Genomic DNA, 22,240 nt, shown 5'->3' with positions numbered 1-22,240 from the left:
GTTGTACGTGTTGCAGACCTATTTGTCGCACAAGCCCGTTACAACTATAACAGACGGGTCGATCAATCCGCACTGCACGCGGATAGACAGTGTGGCAGGCGCGCTCACGTGAACTCTTCGGAGCGATACGTCCTCTTGACGGCTGAAGCTACCAGGGAGGTTGCAATCACATGGAGAAATGAGAGCGGACGTTGCGTGCCGAATAATTTTTTGAGTGTCCACTGTTTGAGGGAGTGCAAGCACGAGCAAAGGCAACATGCGCATGACCACAGGGCAATACCATGGAACGTGTGATGTGGTATGTGTGGAAACACTAGATCGACGAATCAAGCAGAGTCAAACTGAGCAGGGCAAGCCGCCACACGGCGGCGAAAGTCGATCGCTACAAGAGCTGAGCGGCCAACAGCACGGAGTGCGTGCACCGATCGAGTCGAATCGGTGCAGAGGATGACGCTTCTTGGACGGTACGAGCTTGAGGAGTGGCGGCAGCGCGGTCACACATCGCGGATTTCAACTTGCTCTGCTAGTTCCGAGGCAATAAAGGTATCTAACTCATAAGAACGCGCCTTGTTTACATCTTGATAGGAAAGTTTAGTGCCGGGATGGGACCATCGAACCTAAGTCGAAGGAGCGGTGATTGTGGGGACTGCAGCGGTTCCAGCTGGCAGCGTTATGTAAGAGGTTCTTTCAGTTGACAGCGTGAGCCCCATTGACATGCACTAGGCAGTTGTATCAAGGCCTCCGCCTCCCGCACTTGATGTTCCTAAGTGCAATGAGTGACCCATACCATCAGATTATCAGCCTATATTAGGTGTCGTACCTCCCTAAAGCTTGACCACTCCCGCTCCGTCGGTAGTAGCGCAACGTCAAATAATAAAGGCACAAGAACGGATCCCTGCACTGTAAAATAATTTACACCCCTAAGGGTTTTTTTGAGTGTCTATAACTAACCCCCTAGCACCCTAGAAAAAGGTGGGTTTTATAGGCAATTACACCCTTATGATGGTTATTCTATATTCCAATAACACCCTATCCCTTGAGGGTGTTTTGAACAACATATTACCCTTCGACCCATGGGGTGTAGGGGTGTGATCAGGAATATATTACCCCTTCACCTATCGGGCGTAATGAGCAATATAATAGCCCTTGCTATAAGGGTGTTGAAGCACGGCATGTTGAAGCGGGTACACATGCACTTCATTGTTTGTTTCGTAAGTCTACAATCAGGCTAGCACACAGAAATGTTATGTACGGTGTGCATACAATAGGTAATGTGTTTCCAAATGCATGGCATAGCAACTTTGAAGAAAACACATAATCACGTGTGAGTGTTCTGCGTGAAATAATCCATTTACCACAGATACAGGAAGAGTGACTGCATGGAGGGTCATTTATTCTAGCCACCTGTACAATATCTAGAGCTTGCACTACGCCTTGTATGAGGTGACAAGTCTTGTGGTCGTTCTACACTGAAGAACAGTCTTATTCAAACCAATGTTCCAGGGCACAGGCGAGGCTGGTGATGCCTTTGTGTAGCTCCATTCCAATGTCCTAAGGCGAGCCATCATAGATGAAGCCATTTCTTCATTGATCGCTGTAGCCATCTGCTTGTTTTCTACCTGCAAAATGATTTGTTGCAATTTAATGTCAGTAAAAGTACACGAAACATGACAAGCAGCGCTTCCCTGCATCATTCACTTAAATATTTCAAGATCACATGAAGACCAGGATAAAGAAAACAAGCACAGATGGTGCTTACTTCCAAGAAAACGTTATTTCGAAAGAATAAGGCATTTATTCTGCCACATCATGAATGTAGGAGAGAGAGGCTACACAATTATATGAGGGCAATTCAGAAATTACTGCCTCCAAGCCCACTACTTTGCCAATATTACTGCAAACATTTTGAACTCTTTATCATTGATGCGCTTATGTTTATGCTATCGAATGTCGCCTCACCATCCTATCTCTTCTCGTTCCAGAGTAATCGAGCAATTCATGGCATCCAGTGGTGAAGTCCAGTTGAAACAGCAGGCTGTAATTGAATTTCTGACTGCGGAAGGTTGTGCGCATATCAACATTCATCGCCATCTGACTGCAGTTTACGGGGATGCCTGTGTTGACATCAGCACTGTGCAGAGGTGGGCAAGGACTGTGAAAGACCAAAATCCTGCCGCATCAAATCTCCAGGATCAGCACCGAAATAGACGGCCCACAATGGCTTCTGATGAGGGTCATGAACATCAGGCAGATAAGTTGACTCAGGGCAATCGCAGGATCAAGCAACACCAGATTGCAACAACACTCGCCATTTCCATTGGCTCAGTGAACCACATCATTAAAGACCTGCGTTACAAGAAGACTTGCGTTTGTTGGGTGCCACGGCAACTGAAGACTGACATGAAAAAGTTCAAGAATAGCCAACAAGTTAAAATCTTCTTGTAACCCAGGAGTTTCTTAATTATCTGGTTCACTGAACCAATGGAAATGGCGAGTATTTTTGCAATCTGGTGTTGCTTGATCCTGCGATTGACCCCATTCAACTCGCCTGCCTGATGTTGATGATCCTCATCAAAAGCCGTTGCAGGCCGTCCAGTTCGGTGCTGATCCTGGACGTTTGATGCGGCTGGATTTTGATGTTTCACAGTCCTTGCCCACCTCCGCACAATGCTGACTTCAACACAGGCATCCCCGTAAACTGCTTTCAGATGGCAGTGAATGTTGAAGGGCGTAGAACCTTCCGCAGTGAAAAATTCAATTACAGCCCGCTGTTTCAAGTGGACATCATCACTGGATGCCATGCATTGATCGATTACTTTGGAACGCGAAGAGATAGGAAGATGGGGCAAGTGACATTCTATAGCATAAACATCAGTGCATTAATGATAAAGAGCCAAAATGTTTGCAGTACTACTGGCAAAGTAGTGTGTTTGGAGACATTATTTCCTTAACCGCCCTCATATTACAGCAATAACGCTGGGCAGTTTGTTTTTGTGTGTGACATCTGACCCAAAACTACAATTTGGAATGTGCACAAATAAAGATGCTCGTGTTGAGTCCAATAAATTGCTTACACATATATCAATCCTTTCTTATGCAATAAGTTTACAATGAGAAGCCACATCATCTCACTGCAACTTTTCCCTACAAGCAAGTTATATTGAAAATAAGGTGCAGCCATATGCTTCGCTATGCATTGCAGGGTAACCATCAAGAGGTACTTTGACATTAATGCCTTGTTCCCAAAACCAATAGTGTAAATGCCAACCATTATTTCACAGGAGGTGGTGGCCACAAGGCAAAAACAAATTCGCAAGGTTTACGTGCCTAAACAATGACCTTACGTTCATCGGTTAGTATAACACATGGCATTGTTGTTTTGCCTGCCTCCTCAGGAATATACATTATTTATGGGAGTAGAAATCAGCATTTTGACAGAAGCTTGCTCCTTTAACAAGAGACACAAACGATGCTGTTCTTCAGATTTCCCAGGCAAACAATGCAAGCATCACTATACTCACTATGACAAACAATGCAAGCATCACTATACTAAGCATCACTAAGCTGACCTTTATTTTTTTTTCTTAATCTATGACCTACACAGTGGCTGGTAACAACCCCTCTCTCAGAACTATTTGGCATCTCTACTAGAAGCCCTACCTACACTTTTTAACATCATCTTAGACATCTCCACTAAGCAAGCACATAATCCTGCTGGTATTTTTATTACAGAGGTTTTCACTAAAGATCTTCCAAGCAAGAACTTTTTAGCATCTGATCATTTAGATGCTTTGAACTGGAACAACACAGTGAATGCATCATGCTTAACAGAAGTTTAGCTATTTTAATCAAAGCACAGTTAAAGCCTTTCATGTATGAAGTTTGTCATCTGCTTTCACTTGATCTTGCTGGTTATATGATTGTGAGTTACACTAAGATCAAACATTCTAATGGCCAACAACTTTCATCTGTGACGCGCAGAAAACTTTAGTGCACTTGTCAGTGTTGTTACGGCATTCTTAAATGTGATGATTAGGCTGCTGGCTGTTTAGCACTGTAGTGGCATTGTACAGGGTGATCATTTTTAAGTTTTATGGAATTTTTAAAAAGTTCCTGTGGCAGATGGCATAATTCTTGTCCTTGAGCTAGATTATTTGAAGAGGTGGACATCACTAGCATAAGAAATCGAAACACATGTCTGACTAATTAAAAAAAATTCACTATTCACTTTGTCACTAATTATTTTACTGCACATATTGCAATTTACGAATTGTAGCCAGTGAGCTTGGAAGACGTGTGCACTTGAACTTCCAGGATGACACCAGTTTAGGAATAATTCCCTGATAAAGAACACTACACAAGGGTGTTCCAGTTACTTTTGTGCATCAGTGCATAAAAGCACATTTTGTTAAAAAAGTAAGTGGAACAACAGTGCATTTTTACGGCAAGTTTGATGGTACATATCTCCAAACTGGCGTCATTCTGGAAATCAATTCCAGAGTGGATGCATCTTGTAATCTCACTGGCTATGATTCGTAAATTACAATATGTGCTTCATATATGTGGTGGCACTGGCAAACACTCCTAGAGTTCTACTAGGAAACATAAATACCGAAGAAAGTGGATGGGGAAAAGGCACCTGTTGTAGTTCAATTGGTAAAGCATCGCACGCGTAATGCGAAGACGTGGGTTCGTTCCCCACCTGTGGCAAGTTGTTTTTTCATCCACTTTCATTTTCAGTAATTTATAATTTCTTTATTTCATTTACTAATCACAAGTAATTTACCCTAAGTTGTCCTTGGTGTTAGTGTTTGCTGGCTTCTTAGGATAAGATTAATAAACATCGGCCCCTCGGTTAAGCCACTTTCTTTTTGTTTATATGTGCCATGAAGTAATTAATTGAAAAGCTAATTAATAGATTTTCGTTAATTAGTTGAACATGTGTTTCGATTTCTCGTGCAAGATATGTCTGCCTGTTTGAATATTCCTGCTCAAGGACTAGAATTATGCTATATGCAACAGGTTATACTTAAAAATTCCAAAAAACTTAAAATCATCACCCTGTATAAAGACACTGTGAATTTTAAAACAAGCTTCAGTGAACCTTACTGAATTAGCAAATGGCCAGTGTAACTAGCATGATTATCCTGGAAATCTTTTGTAGCTTATAAGCATAGAGCATTTCACTTACACATTTAGGAATGCGAAATTTTCTTGAAATCAGCCCTTTCTTTTTAACAGCTAGCATCCCTGCCAGTTTGGTTAGACATAATGTTGCATGACTTCAATAGTACTGCAAAATCAGATTTTCTTTCTGCTCCCAGTGTCTAGTGATATATCTTTACCAGTGCCCTTAGCAGCTGAGATAACTAATGTTCCTGCAGGTAAATATCAGAAAACATTGCGATAACTGCCAAGTAAATGCAATCGTGCGTCTTGTTTACAATACAGCATGTGCTCTACCTCCTGCCAGGTTTGTTCTCCATATCAGGCCAGCATGCAACTTGTACAAGAGGCACCTTTCGCATGCATGAAGATATTTTATGAGGTTATGGTGGTGTCAAAATATGACATCAACCATAATGCCTTAAACTATTATATGAAACACTTGTAGAAAGATAGAAAAGGCACCAATCTTGAATTTATCACGTTCGGTTGACAGTACCATAGTAGAAATGGCTCAACTAGTACAGGTACGCAAACGGGCTAGTTGGTATTGGTCGATGACGTTCGACAATGTGAACTCGACAAAGGATGGAGAATGAGGTGATAGCATTTGTCTCCATTTCTCGCCACTTTCGACGTCCTTTGTACAAGTCCGCACTGTTGGACATCATGGGTCAACTAGTACAGCCTGAAAAAAATGTCATGAAAGGAAACTTGGCTCTCAACCTCGACAATTCTGCCTGTCAGGTATTATGGTTTCTTCAGAACTTATTTCTTTATAAAAAGTCATGCCCATCAAGTAAAGCTTACTGAAAGAAATGAAGAACAACATCAACACCTCTCAAGGCACATGCATCAAAGGAGTTAGAGCATCATACACATTACCTTTAAGTGCAAAAGTATTGTTTTTCTTAGGCAAACTGCATTTCTAGTTTCTTAAAGCCTATATATTCATTTGTCACAGCTATGGGAAAATCACAAGGTGGAAAAAGATGTGTTGGTGCAATTTCAACATTTATGTACAACAACAAAAGGTAAAGCACAGGAAGTCTCACTGCTCCTCTGTCTAAATGACACTCAGTTTCATTTGTCATGTCCACTCCCATCCTGATGGCAGCAGAAACAGGAAGAGAGCAGCGTGGTTCAGAAAGCAGACGAAGGTGCTGATATCCTAGCTGACATAACGAGTAAAGAAGGGAGCTGGTCAGGCCATGTAGTGCAGACTTGAGACATCGTTAACTAGCGCGAAAAAAACAACGGACGACAGCTAGAAGCACACACGACAGAGCTCTAGGCTTCAACTGAAATTTTGGCTACACAGAAACATAGGATCCAGGGGATGTGACCTCGACGGATGGAAGCAACATTCATCTCTCCCTTTCCCTGTCTGAAAAAGGAGGTATCGGAGCAAATTGACGGATAGGTTCATTTCGAGATACAAACACTCTTTTCGGTGAGAGCCAGGGAAGGGGTGCTTACACACCTATCACCCACTTTTTGATGCAAAGTGCTTCGAATATTTTCATGTCGACCTGCCTCTAGAGCCGCATGGGCAGATGAGCACTTTGAAACTGCTCAGTGCATGAGCACCTACAGCAATGATTGGCCAGATGGCCACCAGCCACTGACAGCTGCCCTATCTTGGTTCCCCGAAGCAGTCTTTTAAACACCGACCTGCTTGACTTGAGGGAACACAGGGCTGCTTTCAGTGCCTTAGTGGCTAGTGGCCACCTGGCCAATTATCGCCATACATGCTCATGCACCGAGCAGTTTCAAAGCAATCGTGCGCTCAGGCAGCTCCAGAAGCAGGTTCATAGGGAAATATACGAACCACTTTGCATAAAGAAAGTGGGGAACAGGTGTGTGAGCAGCCGTCCTTGGCTCTTACCAAGAGTGTTCGTATGTGAAATTAACCTGTTCATCAATTTGTTCCGATAGCTCCTGTGGTTTCCAACAGTCGACATTCTGTGCATCCCATGTTTCTGTGCAGCAACAATTTCAGTTGAAGTCTCGAGTTCTGTCTTATGTGCTTCTTGATGTTGTCGTCTTTTTCACGCTAGATATTGATGTCTCAAGTCTGCAATGAGCACCAACTAGCCCAAGTGCCTTCTTCAACCATGTAATGCATAGGGCAGATAACCGGTGGCACATTCGAGTTACAGAACTGATGCCAAGGGAAGAGAAGGGTAGTCAAGGACGGTAGAGAATTAGACTGTATGATGAAGTCGGGAAATTTGCAGGCTTCACTTCGAATCAGCTAGCGCAAGACAGAGGTAATTGGAGCTCACTGGGAGAGGTCTTCATCCTCCAGTGGAAAAAATATGTAGGCCAATTGTGATGAAAAAAGTATACCTGTCGGCTCAGACACCTTCACTGTCTTTTGAGCAATGTGTAGGCCCAAGACAATCGGCCGGTTCCCATGCAATTGCTTCATGCTGACTAACTGCATGGGCACAAGAAAACAACTCACCATTAATACCACCCGAGATTGACCACTTAATAAAAGAACCTCTCAAACCTGCAAACACAATTAAGCATTTACCAGCTTAATACATACATATATACAAGCCAAGAATAGTTACAATAACCATACGCTTTATAACTAGACATTAGAATAAGGTAGTGAAACGTAGAATAGCCGTAGGATGTTCAGTGCAGTTCATTTCAGAAATACTGTCGACCACTGACCGGACGCCTTAGGCAGGGTTCAGTCGTACAACAAGAAAACAAATAGTAGTAGTAATAAGCATGCGTGCGTGAAATCAAAAAACGAGTTCAAGGTCGAGAAAAAATGATTAGGCTCGATGTACTTATTTACACAAAGATAAATTCATAAACAAATAGCGCAACCACGCGTTCATCCGCAACGGCACGAAAGCTTCTAGAACAAACGAGTACAACTGAAAACGAAGGATAACCACATAGCCGGGATGGTTGTGGTTCTTTTGCATTAGTTCTAGCGATGAAAGCACAAGCATTGCAAGCTACCTGCGTCATTACCTACCACGTGACCTGTGACAAAAAATAAAAACAAAACGAGTGCAAGTAAACAAGCGACATTTAATACGGTTGTCACACTGCACACTTTTGGCCGCGATCGATCCTGACTGGGATCGAATTTCTGGTCACGTTTGGCTTCCTTGCTGAATCTGCGGACGGGAGTCAATCGCGGTCGAAAATTTCGATCCGGAACAGGCTCAATCGTGATCGAAAGTGGCCGTGTGACACCGGTATAAGTATGCGCCCATCTTTAGCAACAGAATGAATTAGCCAAACCAAAGTATTATTTACCTGCCTGCGCCGTATACTGACGCGTAGCAGTACTTAATTCTCTACAACTCAATGTGCTGTCACAATTAGTTGAGGACACACGAACAATGAAACATCCGATATATTTTCATTTCTTTTTCACGTTCGGTGCCCGTAGGCTCCGCCTGAAGTACACATACTACACTCGCATCCAACACACCTTGTGCTGTCCTTTAAAGAAATTACGTGAAAATTACTACCACAATGACGCACCATAAAAACGCGACGCTGAATGTGACCACGTACGTACCTTTTATATGAGCCGTCCATGCGCCTTGTAAAAGGCCCTCGGTTTGAAGGCGGAGCGCTGTCACGATGTATACTCTGGGCAAGCCATTTCGTTTACGTAGTGAATGGACGATGTTGACGATGGATTCCGCCGAAAAAAAAAGTCCACTTCATCACTGGTCAGGCCGAATGGAAGATGTTTTCTCGTTGGCCACGAATGACGGCCGTCGTAGGCATAGTAAACACACTGTCACAAAGAAACACCGATGTCGTAGGCCGCTACTGCCTTTCTTTCTCACGCATAATCGCGTCGCCTTCAGTCCGGATGCTCCCTTCGCGTCGATGAGCACAAAAGTACACGAAAACAACGAGGTGGTGCAACCTAAACGTAGCGAAAAACAATCTAATTACTCACAACTTCAAGACTGTCACGGAGAACACACACATGTGCACCCGGCGGCCCGCCGCGAGACTCAGCAGCGATCGCGGCGACACCCGTCGGTGGAAGGTATTTCAATTTCGGTTTCGTTTTCAAGGCATAAATACATATATTCTTTTAAACTACGTGTGTATATTACTTTCGAGGCTATTTATTTTACGCTACCTCTAAGCAATTATTATTATTATTATTATTATTATTATTATTATTATTATTATTATAATAAACAACAGAGGCAGATCCCACGCACTGTGGGAATCGACATAAGCGCAGCTGGCTGTTCTATTTGCGTTCACTGACGATATTTGGCGATGATGTTGACGGCCTACCACAGTCTTGATGTGATGTTGAATGTTATAATACAGAAAGACGTGCTTGCTCGAGGCGCTGTTGCACGCCATTTTTCGTAGCTTACGTGAAAGTTAACGCTCTAATTCCCTTACACGAGCGCATCGCATCGGGGCTGAAGTGTTTTTTGCCGAACAGCCGTTTGCGTGTTGTCGTCTTGACGCTGCGGTGCTTTAGTGCGGCTTTGCGTCTCTGCATGCCCTGAGTCAGTGATCCACGTGCACAAAACTGCGCGGTGCTTACTTTTTAGAAATAGCAGAAACGTGCCCTTTCATACCTTGAAGAAAAATTATTACTGTTTGCCCGCAACTGTTGCCATGTTTAGTAGTAGTGCTCCTTTTATTGAGGAGACCCCAAACGAAGCATGCTTTGTGTTTGTAGAGTGTGAGACCGGGCTAGTTGGTATTCCATGCTGAAGTGACTAGCGCTGGAGGGGACACGGGGCACAAAAGGGCGACCACGGCGACAGCGCCCTTACCTTCTCCGGCGATCATCCCATGTATGCGAGCTGCCACGGCGAAAAGTGGCATTATTTACCCAGTTCGTCTGGGTGTTGGCTTTAAACATTCTCTTGTCTCGTCGTTAGTCTTCCAGATGGCATTGTGTCGATGACCAGGGTGTTTCAGTGGGCATTATGACGGCCAAACGGGTCCAGAGAGTATTGTAGCGATGCCCACAAAGTTCTCGCTAAAAGGGCTCGCACACGCTTTCCCCGAGTCCCTCTCATGTACATTATGCACGCTCTAAAACCACCCACCGCCGCGGCTGGCAAGGCAGTGACAGCAGCAGCAGCAGAATTGGAAATTATAAGGGAGGAGGCATAGAAAGCTTCGCTTTAAAATCTAGCAGAACGCCTCTGTGCACACTGTAACCTGTCATCCAGAGCTCTGGTGTTTTGACAGAGTTCAATTTCATTCTACAAAGTATTTCCCGTATTCAGCATGTGCACCTGTCCTACCCGTCTCGCGAGGGGAGACGGGCGAGTCTCGCGCAGGTCTGCATATGCCAAGACATCTCGAACGTACTTTGCAGGTGGGCAATCGCGCGCACACTTGAAAAATGCCTCGCCACTGTTCCGTGAACAAAGATGGGTCTGCAAATGGCCCGCCAATTTCTGGAATCTCATTCTATCTATAATGATTGGCTTAATGTCCTATCCGTGCAGGCAATAATACTGTCTCCAATTTCGGAGGGGAAATATTTGAGTAAATAGCGCTGTTAGTCGGTGTGGCAAATAATGTATGCATCGCAAATTGTACGTTGCTTCTCTATACTTTCTCACATTTCCCTCCCTTTCTTTTTCAGCACTCTGTTCTGGCAGCTGTTTGTAAGCCAGTAGAACTTTCCTTTCCTATACAACTACAAACTTAATAGTTTCTTTTTGTACAGCCAGCTTCGTAAATTGACGCAGACGCGAAGCCATGAGCGTTTTGCACGGCTCTTTCTGTAGAGGCTGCTTGATCAAAGCATTGTGGTGGGTGAGAAGGCTCAAGTTTACCTACGAAGCTACCTTGTTTTTAAACGTCAGAGAAGCAGAACGAATTGGGGTTATTGATTCCGCGAAAGAATCTCAGGTGGGGTCAAATCTTCCCGAATCGGCGTATCTTTTGTCCGAGTATGGTTCGTCGCCCCCTTTTCTGCCTGTTTGGTTGTGCTTGAAAGAAACCTAGACGACCGCATTGCTTTGGAGCAATTGTGGCGCGTCCAGCTGCATGCTGTCACGTGGCCTATTCATTTTGCTGGATTGCTGGCGTCCCACAAGCAAGAGCTGCACTTGTTCTGCCTTGCTGAAAACGTTTTGAACATTTTTCTTTTTGGTTAAATATTCAATGCTAAAAAAAGTATGTGCGCGCTTTTGGATTCCGCGGAATTTGTGCGTGACGAGATTTGAGAACTGTGTGCCACCTAGCCCACTATGACATAATAGTAGTGCTTCAGCAATAGGTTTTTCGCAGGACATATTTAAAATGGCTCATCAAAACAGACAGTGAAACGGTGGGGAACCCTCTTCAGGCGTTTTGTCGGCATTGAAAGTCCGACATGTCTCGGGGGGAAGGGGTTGGGGTAGGGGAGGGCCCGCTTCTGGATCCGCCACTGGTTTGCAGTGCCGTGGGACACGCTGTCTCTTTGTACAACTGTATGTTTGTGAATGTAATAAAAATAAACAAAAACACCCTTGCACCCACCCCCAATATTCTTAGTCATTGCACCCTTTTGGTGGGTAAAAGGGTGTTATGACATCTAGAACTGCCCTACGCTTCGCAAGAAGTCATGATGATGGGATATTTCTAGAATGAAAACTACCTTCGAGGGTGTTATGACTCACAATTCTCACCATCAAGGGTGTAAATTATTTTACTGTGTGCGGCACTGTACACACTAAACATAACACCCTTGAGGGTGTAAAACAGTTTGTCGCCAGACGAACACCCTAAGGGTGCTGTTGTCTACACCCTACATGTTGGGGTGCAATTATAACACCCTAGAGAAAGGGTGTCCTGCAAAATAAATTTAGGGTGTAAGGGTGCAAGTCCACATTAACACCCATCCATGCGGGTGTTGGAATGGTGTACACCCTTTTATTTCTAGTGTGTATGGAAGGCAGGTTCGGCAGTACACGCCTTCAATTACTGCTATGTACAGCGATCCACGCGTAACTCGCGTATGCCAGAAGGTTCAAGCTCGGCTACCAAACGCACCGTGGAACAGCCGGCCTTGAAGCTTCAATGGTCATACACAACACCTTTACGTGTGGATCACATTACATATTAGTAATTCATGGTGTATATTGCAAAACCTCTCTTCGCTGCGCAAATACAACCTAGCAAATGACACTTTTGAGCATGTATATCAACACCAATGGTTATCACGATTTACAGATCCACATAACATGCAACACAGACTGGTAAGATATATGCTGCATTTTCAAGAAACATGTACATATATTTATTGCATGCTATAATACAGAGTACAAGATATACATAAATCACATGACATATAAACATGCACAATCGCCAAGCACATCGGTAAGTACAAGAACATGTACATTTCCTACAAAGGTATATAAAATGTATTGTTACGTGTAGCTGACGTACGAGTCTATTTACAATATATTTACACGTAGACAAACGGTGGCAATGATGGCGACGCTTTATCAAGCGGTGGCCACGTCGTCTTCCTTCTCCTCAGTGCAGCCACACTGTGGCGGCTGTTGCGTAGCATCAGCCCCGGCAGTAGAAGCGCCATCCCGTTGCTTAATCTACACATCCGCGGCGAAAGGTGTGTGATATGGCTTTAGTCTCGCCACGTGAACGATGTCACTTGCAGCCGACGATGACGCTGAGAGGCTGGCGGGGATGACTTCATACGTGACATCGGTCACTTGTCGCACCACACGGTATGGGCCAGTGTAGCGCGACAGCAGCTTTTCGGAAAGGCCCACACGTCGAATGGGGGACCAGAGAAGCACCACAGAACCCGGAGTAAATTGTAGGTCGCGATGGTGGCAACCATAGAGGCGTCTCTGATGCTCCTGCGAGGCCTCGAGACGGGTGCGGGCGAGCTGACGCGCGTGGTCGCCGTGTGCGATTGCGTCGCGGGCGTATTCAGTGGTTGAACGTGTGGCCGAGGGCAACAAAGTGTCCAAGGGCAACGCGGGTTCTCGGCCATATAGGAGATAGAATAGTGAATAGCCGGCGGTGTCGTGACGCGATGAATTATACGCGAACGTCACATATGGTAAGTGAAGATCCCAGTCGTGGTGGTCGGTCGCGACGTACTTGGATAGCATGTCGGTGATGGTCCGGTTGAGGCGCTCCGTGAGGCCGTTGGTCTGTGGGTGGTAGGACGTGCTGAACTTATGCTTAGTCGAGCAGGAGCGGAGGATGTCCTCGACGACTGCCGACAGAAAGCTGTGGCCACGGTCAGTGAGTAATTGGCGCGGGGCACCGTGCACTAAAATGATGTCATAGAGCAGAAAGTAAGCAACGTCAGTAGCACAACTTGTCGGGAGGGCTCTGGTGATTGCGTACTGCGTAGCATAATCAGTAGCGACGGCGACCCATTTATTTCCGGAGCCCGAGAGAGGAAACGGTCCAAGAAGGTCTAGACCAAGACGGAAAAAGGGTTCCGGTGAGATGTCGATCGGCTGAAGACATCCAACTGGAGGTGTGGAGGGCTTCTTCCGGCGCTGACAGAGCTCACAAGCCGCAACGTAGCGCCGCACGGAGCGGGCGAGACCCGGCCAAAAGAATCGACGGCGCACACGGTCGTATGTGCGCGAGACGCTCAAGTGTCCAGCCACGGGAGCGTCGTGAAGTTGTTGGAGGACAGTCGAACGCAAGTGTGATGGAATTACGAGCAGAAGGTCATGGCCGTGTGGATCGAGATTGCGGCGGTATAATGTCCCTTCCTTAAGGAGAAACATCCGGAGAGAGGCGTCGCCAGGCGTTGACTCCAGATGGCCGATGAGGGCTCGTAAGGAAGGATCGCGGCGTTGCTCATTGCCGATTTCGAGCAACTGGCACACAGAGAAAACGCAAGTGATGGTGTCCGCATCAGCCGGGTCGTCGACGGGGTAGCGGGACAAACAATCGGCATCCTGGTGCAAGCGTCCCGTCTTGTATACCACGGAGAAGGTATATTCTTGCAGGCGTAACGCCCAGCGAGCGAGTCGTCCCGTGGGGTCCTTGAGCGAGGATAGCCAGCAGAGCGCGTGGTGATCAGTGATGACACAGAAGGGGCGTCCGTACAAGTATGGACGAAACTTGGCAACAGCCCACACAAGAGCGAGGCACTCGCGCTCTGTGATTGAATAATTGCGCTCGGCGGGTGATAGAAGTCGGCTGGCATAGGCTACACGTAACATTAATTTGGTGGAGGTACGGGGATCAATTACCCCGCACCTCCACCAAATTATTGTTACGTGTAGCTGACGTACGAGTCTATTTACAATATATTTACACGTAGACAAACGGTGGCAATGATGGCGACGCTATATCAAGCGGTGGCCACGTCGTCTTCCTTCTCCTCAGTGCAGCCACACTGTGGCGGCTGTTGCGTAGCAATATGTAATTATTAAATCTGTTACTAGAGAAGAAGCTATGCATAGCGGTATTGAAAGAGCCTCAGTTGACCTCGCAGTTTTTTGGGCCACATAAAGGAATAAATTTTCAGTATTAGGCTCCATGAACGAAAACTCGTTTTGATGCCTTGAAAAAAAAAAGGGATATTGCAAAGGTAAATTAGGGAAATAATTGAAATGCAGAGCAAACGCACAACAAAGACACATGCTATTTTGTACACTAATGTAATCGCAAAGCATTATGAAAAGTTTGGAAAGTCGATGTAAACATAACTGGCCAACATTTTTCAGACTGAAACAATACTTTCCAAGCATAGACGTGGTTTAAGTTAGGTTTAAGCAAGGAGCTTTCCAACAAGATTACTTGAGCACGAAAAATATGTAGAATTTTTTAGTGCCTACATGGTTTAGCCTCTTTTGTGAAACGAGAGCCCTATGGCCTAAAGGGGCTGTGTAGCAGATTTTCTAACTACAATTCCAGTTTCCATAAATTTTTGTTTTGTAACCCGAAGGCACTGGTACATATACAATAGGAAGTTTGAAAATAGGCTCTTTTCTTACTATAAATCAAGAGTGAATATTCCACATTTACTAGTGTGGGTGCAAAGTGCAGTAGGAGGCTTGATAAAAGCAAACCACAGTTGAAACCACTCCTGCCCTTTAACTCTGCACATTCAAAGCTTGTTAAACGAGGTATTGTAAAGTTTTGACTCCTTAACAGCCTCAATAAATCTTGCTCACATGAAATGCAAGATAGTCTTGCTGCACAGGTTGATCGCCTTTCTTGGGTTGCCTACCCTTTGGCCTTAATTTCAGCCATAGCGGAACAGCTTCTGAAAGGCACAAAACGTGATGAGCGCACTCAGTCAAGGAACCAGCCGGTTGAAAGACACATGTTTGCAGTGCTACCGTATGTGCATAATGTCTCCCATAGGCTAAAAAAGATTGGGCAACCTGCAGGAATCACAGTCTTTTTCTCAGCCCCAGAAAAGCTGGCAAAGCTCTGTAAGCGTGTACACGCGCCCAAATCGCGTCAGAGTTGTTGCTCTGTCGGGAACAAAGAACGTTATGCGATATGTTCAACGAATGTGGTTTACCATATTCCCCTGTGTTGAGGCAGTAAATATGTTGGACGGACAGGCAGGTGCCTAAATGATCGTTTAAGAGAGCACGATCACAACGTCCATAACACTGTTCAAGGCCACTTGTGCATTCATTGCCGGAACTGCCGCTGCATGCCCCTCTTTGAAGATACGGAAGTTTTAGCGAGACAGCTCACCCGGTAAATGATTGAAGCTGATTTCACCAGAAAACTGGGTAGTGTGTGCGTTAGTGCCCCCTCTATCACGCTGACCCCTAGTAAAGTCTTGCATCTCAACAGATAGAAATTGTGATGTTTTTTTTCGAGTTACCATGTTCTTAGTACAATGACTTGCTTTTAGAACACCCCTTGCAACTGCTTTTCATTTTCTGCACATGACCCCTCTTGTGTATAAACACGCTATGTGGCAACGCAATAAAATATTGTTGGAAGTCAGCGCAGTGTATGTCGTCTCTCGCAGTCCTTGTCCTTCACGCTGTACGTCATTTTTTATACTGAACAGTGAATATTACTTGATTCAAAATTAGAAAACATATAGTACAGATCTGAGCTGCGAAAATGCAATTGATGCAGCAAATGGCATTTAGCTTTCCTAAAGAAAAAAAATTTCACGGTTAACCACGAGGTGCAGGGACTCAATTCTCTGAGCATCTAGGACAATAGATGCAGCGCATGCTATTGCTGGAATCTTGCATCCTATATTAGCAAAATAAGAAGAGAATCATGAGAGTTCACTCTGTGCAATTACACATGTACACTGCGGAAAGTTTCGTAAGGCAACAAGCTCCTGAAAGTAACAAAGTTAATTAATGTGACGGCACAATGCACAGCTCATGCAACTGGGCAAGACAAGTGAAAGGTAGGAGAAAATTTTATTTTGCAAATTTAGGAATTGCATGTTACTGTGAACGCTAAACCACAACGTCACTGTGAATACAAGGCACATACAGCAGCAAAAGCAAATAAATTTACAGTAGCTTTTCACCAAAGAAAATAAGAATGAATAAAATTTGAGGACACTACCAATGATATCTCTCAACAACAGACATTTGTCGAAGAGTGTGTATGTGACCTTAATATAAATTCGACATTATGAAATCTGCAATATATCTCTGCATTACACTTTATAAGTACTGCAGCTGAGAACCTTACGGCATATGGCACATTAAGACTGAGATGCACAAGACATTAAAAAAATGGCTGTTTTTACACAACATTATTACACTAGGAGACAAAGAGTACGGTTTTACAGAGAGTGCACACAAAATGAAAATGAGGGAACCCCCACTGGCATTCTCATTTGCCCTGCAATACATGCATCCAGCCCAACGATCTCCAACTCTCCAGTGCAGTTTATTAGACCCTTTCTGTATCCTAAAATTTATTCTGTATTTCTTATTTACTAATTTAGTAAAAATTGACATTTCGGCATACTTTCCTTGAAAATTTAGCATGTGTTGTTAACTATTTTTCTTAGAGCACGCCCCCTTCTTTCAATGGGTTAGCTTGGCAATACGGTGACAAGTAGTATTCGCAAAGATCATAAGGTTAAATGAACTTATGATCCTTCCTCATGCTCCCACTTTCTACTTCATGCTCTAAACTGTGATAGCCATCCTAGGCAGTTTTTGTTAATATGCGAATACTTACATGGTCCTTCTATCTCTAAGAGCCTCTAAACTAGAGCCTGAAATTTCTTGTCTCCTCACTTGGGAGGGGGATTGTACATAAGTGTTCGCATATTTAATGAACCTCAGAGCCACAACCATTTCTCATCCTGTGTTGCCGCTACCCGCATGAGTCGCAATGGTTGTAAATTGTCTACCCGCCCTGTCCCGCTTAAAAGTCCATTTTGCCACATGCAAAATGGCCACAAGCATTGCATTCGATTGAATGAGTGCTCCTGTGCATGTATTCGTTTTCGTCTTGTAATGGCTAGGTTCAACATGGTCAAGTTGTCTGAATACTGGCTAGCCTTAACCAATACTTTGTGTAGTTTCAAAATTATGAAACATTCATTTTTCAAGAGTTGTCCCAAATTAAGCACGAGACACATTTTCATCATGCAAATGAGGAAAGGTTGTGCTTAGAGACAATGATAGGCCTGCTATATGCTGCAAAACTGTGTGTAATGAAATATGCTTGCAATTTTCATGAGCAGCTACCTCAGTACAAGAAATAAGCACATTGCCTGCGGAAACGTTTTTTTAACGCCCCCGAGAGGTCCTAGTTTCTTGTAAGTTCTTCAAATTCCTTGCAGTCTAGATTGCAATACAGCGCATTTTGATTTTGGTATTGTATTCAAAATAAAAACAGCTCAAATTTTAAGGTTTTGAGAATCATATAGGAATAAATGAAAGGTAGAAGGGTGTAATGCATCGAGCAAATAACAAGCTCATTGCAGAGAGTAAACAAATCTTTCTTTCCTGCAAATAAATTGGTAGCAGGAAGGTCACACGAAATTAGCAGTGAATGCACAATGAAGATTATGATGCTGCAGTGCACCACTCTGTGAATATTTTTGCACAAAGAAAATCCTCATTATGAAAGGCCATGAATAAAATGCAAGTGTTTACTTTGGATCAGGAGTCGTACTCAGTATGTACTGTACCATCAGCAATATTTACAACCACACACAACTGCACATGATATCAAGCTTAGGTGGCCAAGGAGCCTCAAAGTTTTAAATTATAACTTGACCTATTATATTACACTACACACCTATATCTACTTACAATGTTGTCTTCCCGACTGCTTTCAAGAAGACATCAATCATCTGTCTGAAGGTGAACGCAAGTGGCTTGCTCTTGATGGGGGGCACCAAGGCTGCACATTGTGAAACGGCTGCTATCATCTGCATGACCTGCGAGAAAAGACGCTCTAAGTTCAGGATAAACAAATGCTATTAGAACAAAAGACAAGGTCACTGGCAATGAGCCTCGTTTTGGTTTGCATGAGAAAAGCCAAAAAAGCTATTAGAACAAAAGACAAGATCACTGGCAATGAGCCCCATTTTTGTTTGCCCGAGAAAAGCGAAAAAAGCTATTAGAACAAAAGACAAGATCACTGACAATGAGCCTCGTTTTGCTTTGCACGAGAAAAGCCAAAAAAGACAAGATCACTGACAATGAGCCTCGTTTTGATTTGCACGAGAAAAGCCAAGAAAAAAGGCACATGTTGCTGTCATGTATTAAGACTGCCACACAGCTGCATGTTTGTATGCTCATAGGCTGCTGCCTTTTGAGGAATGAATTCACACACACACGCACGCACGCACGCATGCACACACACACACACGCACACAAGCCTCTACCACATGAGGAACTTCCCACGCTTGACACACTGCACTTCTTTTTATCCTTTGGCACTCCTACTGCTAAGGCATAAAAAAGCCTTTGTGCGACCAACCCCAAACTTCTCAACCTACACTTCCAGCTTAAACACTTTCTAGAGAGCCAGGACAAGCCTTCTAGCTTCCACAGTGCTTCAAACTGTAGTTACGAATTTCAATAGGGCTACAGGCGACAGCTCTCGAAGGGCATGCAAACTACCCGGAGAGACCTAAAGCTTATATATGATACCTCTAAAGCACAACACTTCAAATTTTCAAAATTCATGAAAGCTCCTGAAGACAATTGCTATATACGTAGAACGGTCTCGAATACCTTCCATTTACAATTTCAGCGGTTATCTGCATCAACGGAAATGTGGGCTAATGGGAAATCTACGTCTTTAAGATAAGAATTAGTGTAATGGCGAACCACCACTACCTGATTTCTTAATATATTTATTCTCTGGATGTAACGTTCCTTTCACAATAACAATCAAGGATATCGATTCATCAGGGCAGAGGAGGGGAAACGAAGGAAGCGTATACCTGACACTTTCCCATTGGTCCTCCCGAGAAACGGCGCCTCATACAGCAGTTGTCCAGGGTGGCTTGAAACCGAACTCGGCTTTCAGGCGGGATCACTCGCTGCATCAAATTTGAACAGTTTTATTGCGAATAAAACTCTACCGACCTTACGCAATACATACGCACGAACACAAAACGTACTCGCACGGACACACAAATGTATGCACTCTGAAAGCGCAGACACAAAAGCGCGCACGCGCACATTGACAAACACAAACAAGCACACATACATGCAGGCAGACGCTAACACGTGCACGCACACACACGACCCACACAGAAATATGCGCGTGCGCGCACGCATGCACAAACACGCTCTCAAAACACGTAGTACGCAGTAGACACGAAAACACGCCGGCACACACAAACCGGCATGTACGCGCGTGCGCGCGCGCACACACACACACAGCGAGCCGAGCACACACACACACACACACACACACACGCACGCACGCACACACGCACGCACGCGCACACACACATACACGCACACACGCACGCACGCACACACACACACACACACACACACACACACACACACACACACACAAAGAGCTGAAAACATGCTGAAGGCGTCCGGCAAGTAGCAACAGCAGCACGGGACCGCGTCAGGGAGAACCAATGCCACGCCGATTCTTTCGAAACGTGGCAAAGCCAGTCGTCCTTTTTCTACTCGACGGAACAATGGCCGGCCTAATTTCACTTAAGTGCGAAAGACCGTCTTACAAGCCGCGCTGAACGTACAAGAGAATCGCATCTACGAACGTTCAAGCGCTGAGATACAAATCGGAACTATGCAGGCGCACCACGCCCGTTGTAGGTTTGGCAAACATTAGTCACACGGGACGCGATCGAGGTAGTTAACTTGCCCTACTACGAGCGCAGCTGCTCTTGCCCTCACATTAGTGAATTATGCTACGAGATCACAGTAAGATACTTCTAGAGCGAACAAAAAGACGCAACCCACCAAAGCAATACCAAATAAATGGGCACTTGCCTGAAAATTTCCATTATGGCAGTACTATACCGCCCGCCGACACCGTGCACGTTGCAACTGCTCGTCTCAGCTTTCGTGGATCCATCTACCAGTGCGTACGAACGCTTTGCTTTGAAGTGGGGCACGAGTAATACACAAAGCACCGGCCACATCTTTTTCTATACCTCACACAAAACTAATCACACGTTTAAAATTATTTCGCACAGCGGGAGACGCGAACACAGGCGAAATAGAGACAGTGCATTTCATGTAGCAACCATAGAATAAAGAACAACTTTAGAGAAGGGAAACTGTACCTTCCGCAGTGGTTCGAAAATAAGCAGCGGCAGCGCCTGGAACTTACCTAGGTGGACGCCAGATGACGTTGCTAAAACAGGAAGCGGAAATGCGAATTTTTTTTAGAGCATTATTCAATATGGCCGCTTGTATCCGCTCGTGTACGCTCGTGTCCGCTCGTACGCGCCGTACTCGCCTCGGCTGCCGCGTAGCCGGTGAGTTCTAATTGCCAGGAGACCAAAGAGCCTCTACTGACGCCCATACAAACAAGCCACAAGTGAGTGAACAGAACGTGCGACTTTATTGGCAGAAGACAAGCAGTGTATGTACATTCTCGTGCAATAGCAGAAATAAAATTTGTATGTCGAGATACACTGGAATCTTCGACGCGAGCTCGTAAACGGCTCACCGTCGTCGTCACACATGGCGGTCTAGTAACGAGCGACAACCAGCGGCTCATGCAGATTGGTCAGTGTCCCGCCTGTTTGCAGCGGCAGTCGCCGTTAAAGATGAGCAACTTGCACTGCGAAACAATCGGGTGAACCAGGCCTCTGCTGCCGCAGCCAACACAGCGACATGGACTACCCGGCATTTTAGCCTTAACTCCTTTCCAACCTGCACGTTACTTTTCTTTCGGAGGCCGCTAATGTGTGGCTCGCACTTGGTGTCCCACATTGTCTCAATATGGACAAGTCGGTTTCGTGGGCATCACCTTCATCAGCCACTTTTGCGGGCCTTTGCACCCAACTTCACACACGTCGGACCATGTAAGCACGTATGCCGGTCTCCGTTCGTGCTTAAACGCGGCCGAGAAAGGCAACAGGCACAATTTGCCCATGGCTGCAGCAGGAAAGGCTGAACGTGAACGGGGAGCACGAATCGCGGTGTGTAAATCGGGAGTCTATGTCGCTGTGCAGATTGCAGGAGCAAATGCTTACTTCGAGAAACTGCTTTCCAGTGCAACTGACCAGGCCGCCACATCCGATAAGCATAACACGGCGACCGTAACCAAGTGAGATAACAGCAAAAATAAACGGCAATCATTCACCACATAGTGTTCAGAGAATACGTTATACATTGGCTACAAACCATATGGCAACAGTGAGCATTCACATACACGGGTCTCTTAGGATACATTCAGCCGCCTACTTACAGGCATAATGCTTGCCTTCGTCGCATGTGGTGGTCTGGTAACGAGCGACAAACAGCAGTACAAACGGATTGGACAGAGCGTCGCACCTGTTTGAAACGACAGTAGCCGTTGAAGATGAGCAACTTCCATTGCGAAGCAATCGGGTGACGCAGGCATCTGCTGCCACAACCAACACTGCGAAATGGACTATCCGACATTTTAGCATTAACTCCTTTCCAACCTGCAT

At 45.0% G+C, this 22,240-nt stretch overlaps 1 long non-coding RNA gene across 1 annotated transcript; it reads right to left on the bottom strand.

The window, feature by feature from the left end:
* Positions 1-1,372: 1,372 nt before the first annotated feature.
* LOC126524446 (uncharacterized) lies at positions 1,373-9,204 on the bottom strand. Its single transcript, XR_007597965.3, has 3 exons — positions 8,726-9,204; positions 7,519-7,609; positions 1,373-1,619 (listed from the first exon to the last, which is right to left on the bottom strand). It is a non-coding gene; the product is annotated as an uncharacterized lncRNA (long non-coding RNA).
* Positions 9,205-22,240: the final 13,036 nt, after the last annotated feature.

Source organism: Dermacentor andersoni, chromosome 3, assembly GCF_023375885.2.
Source record: "Dermacentor andersoni chromosome 3, qqDerAnde1_hic_scaffold, whole genome shotgun sequence".
NCBI lineage: Eukaryota > Metazoa > Arthropoda > Arachnida > Ixodida > Ixodidae > Dermacentor > Dermacentor andersoni.
Note: the sequence above shows the minus strand (reverse complement) of the source record. Positions and strands in the feature narration are given on the sequence as shown.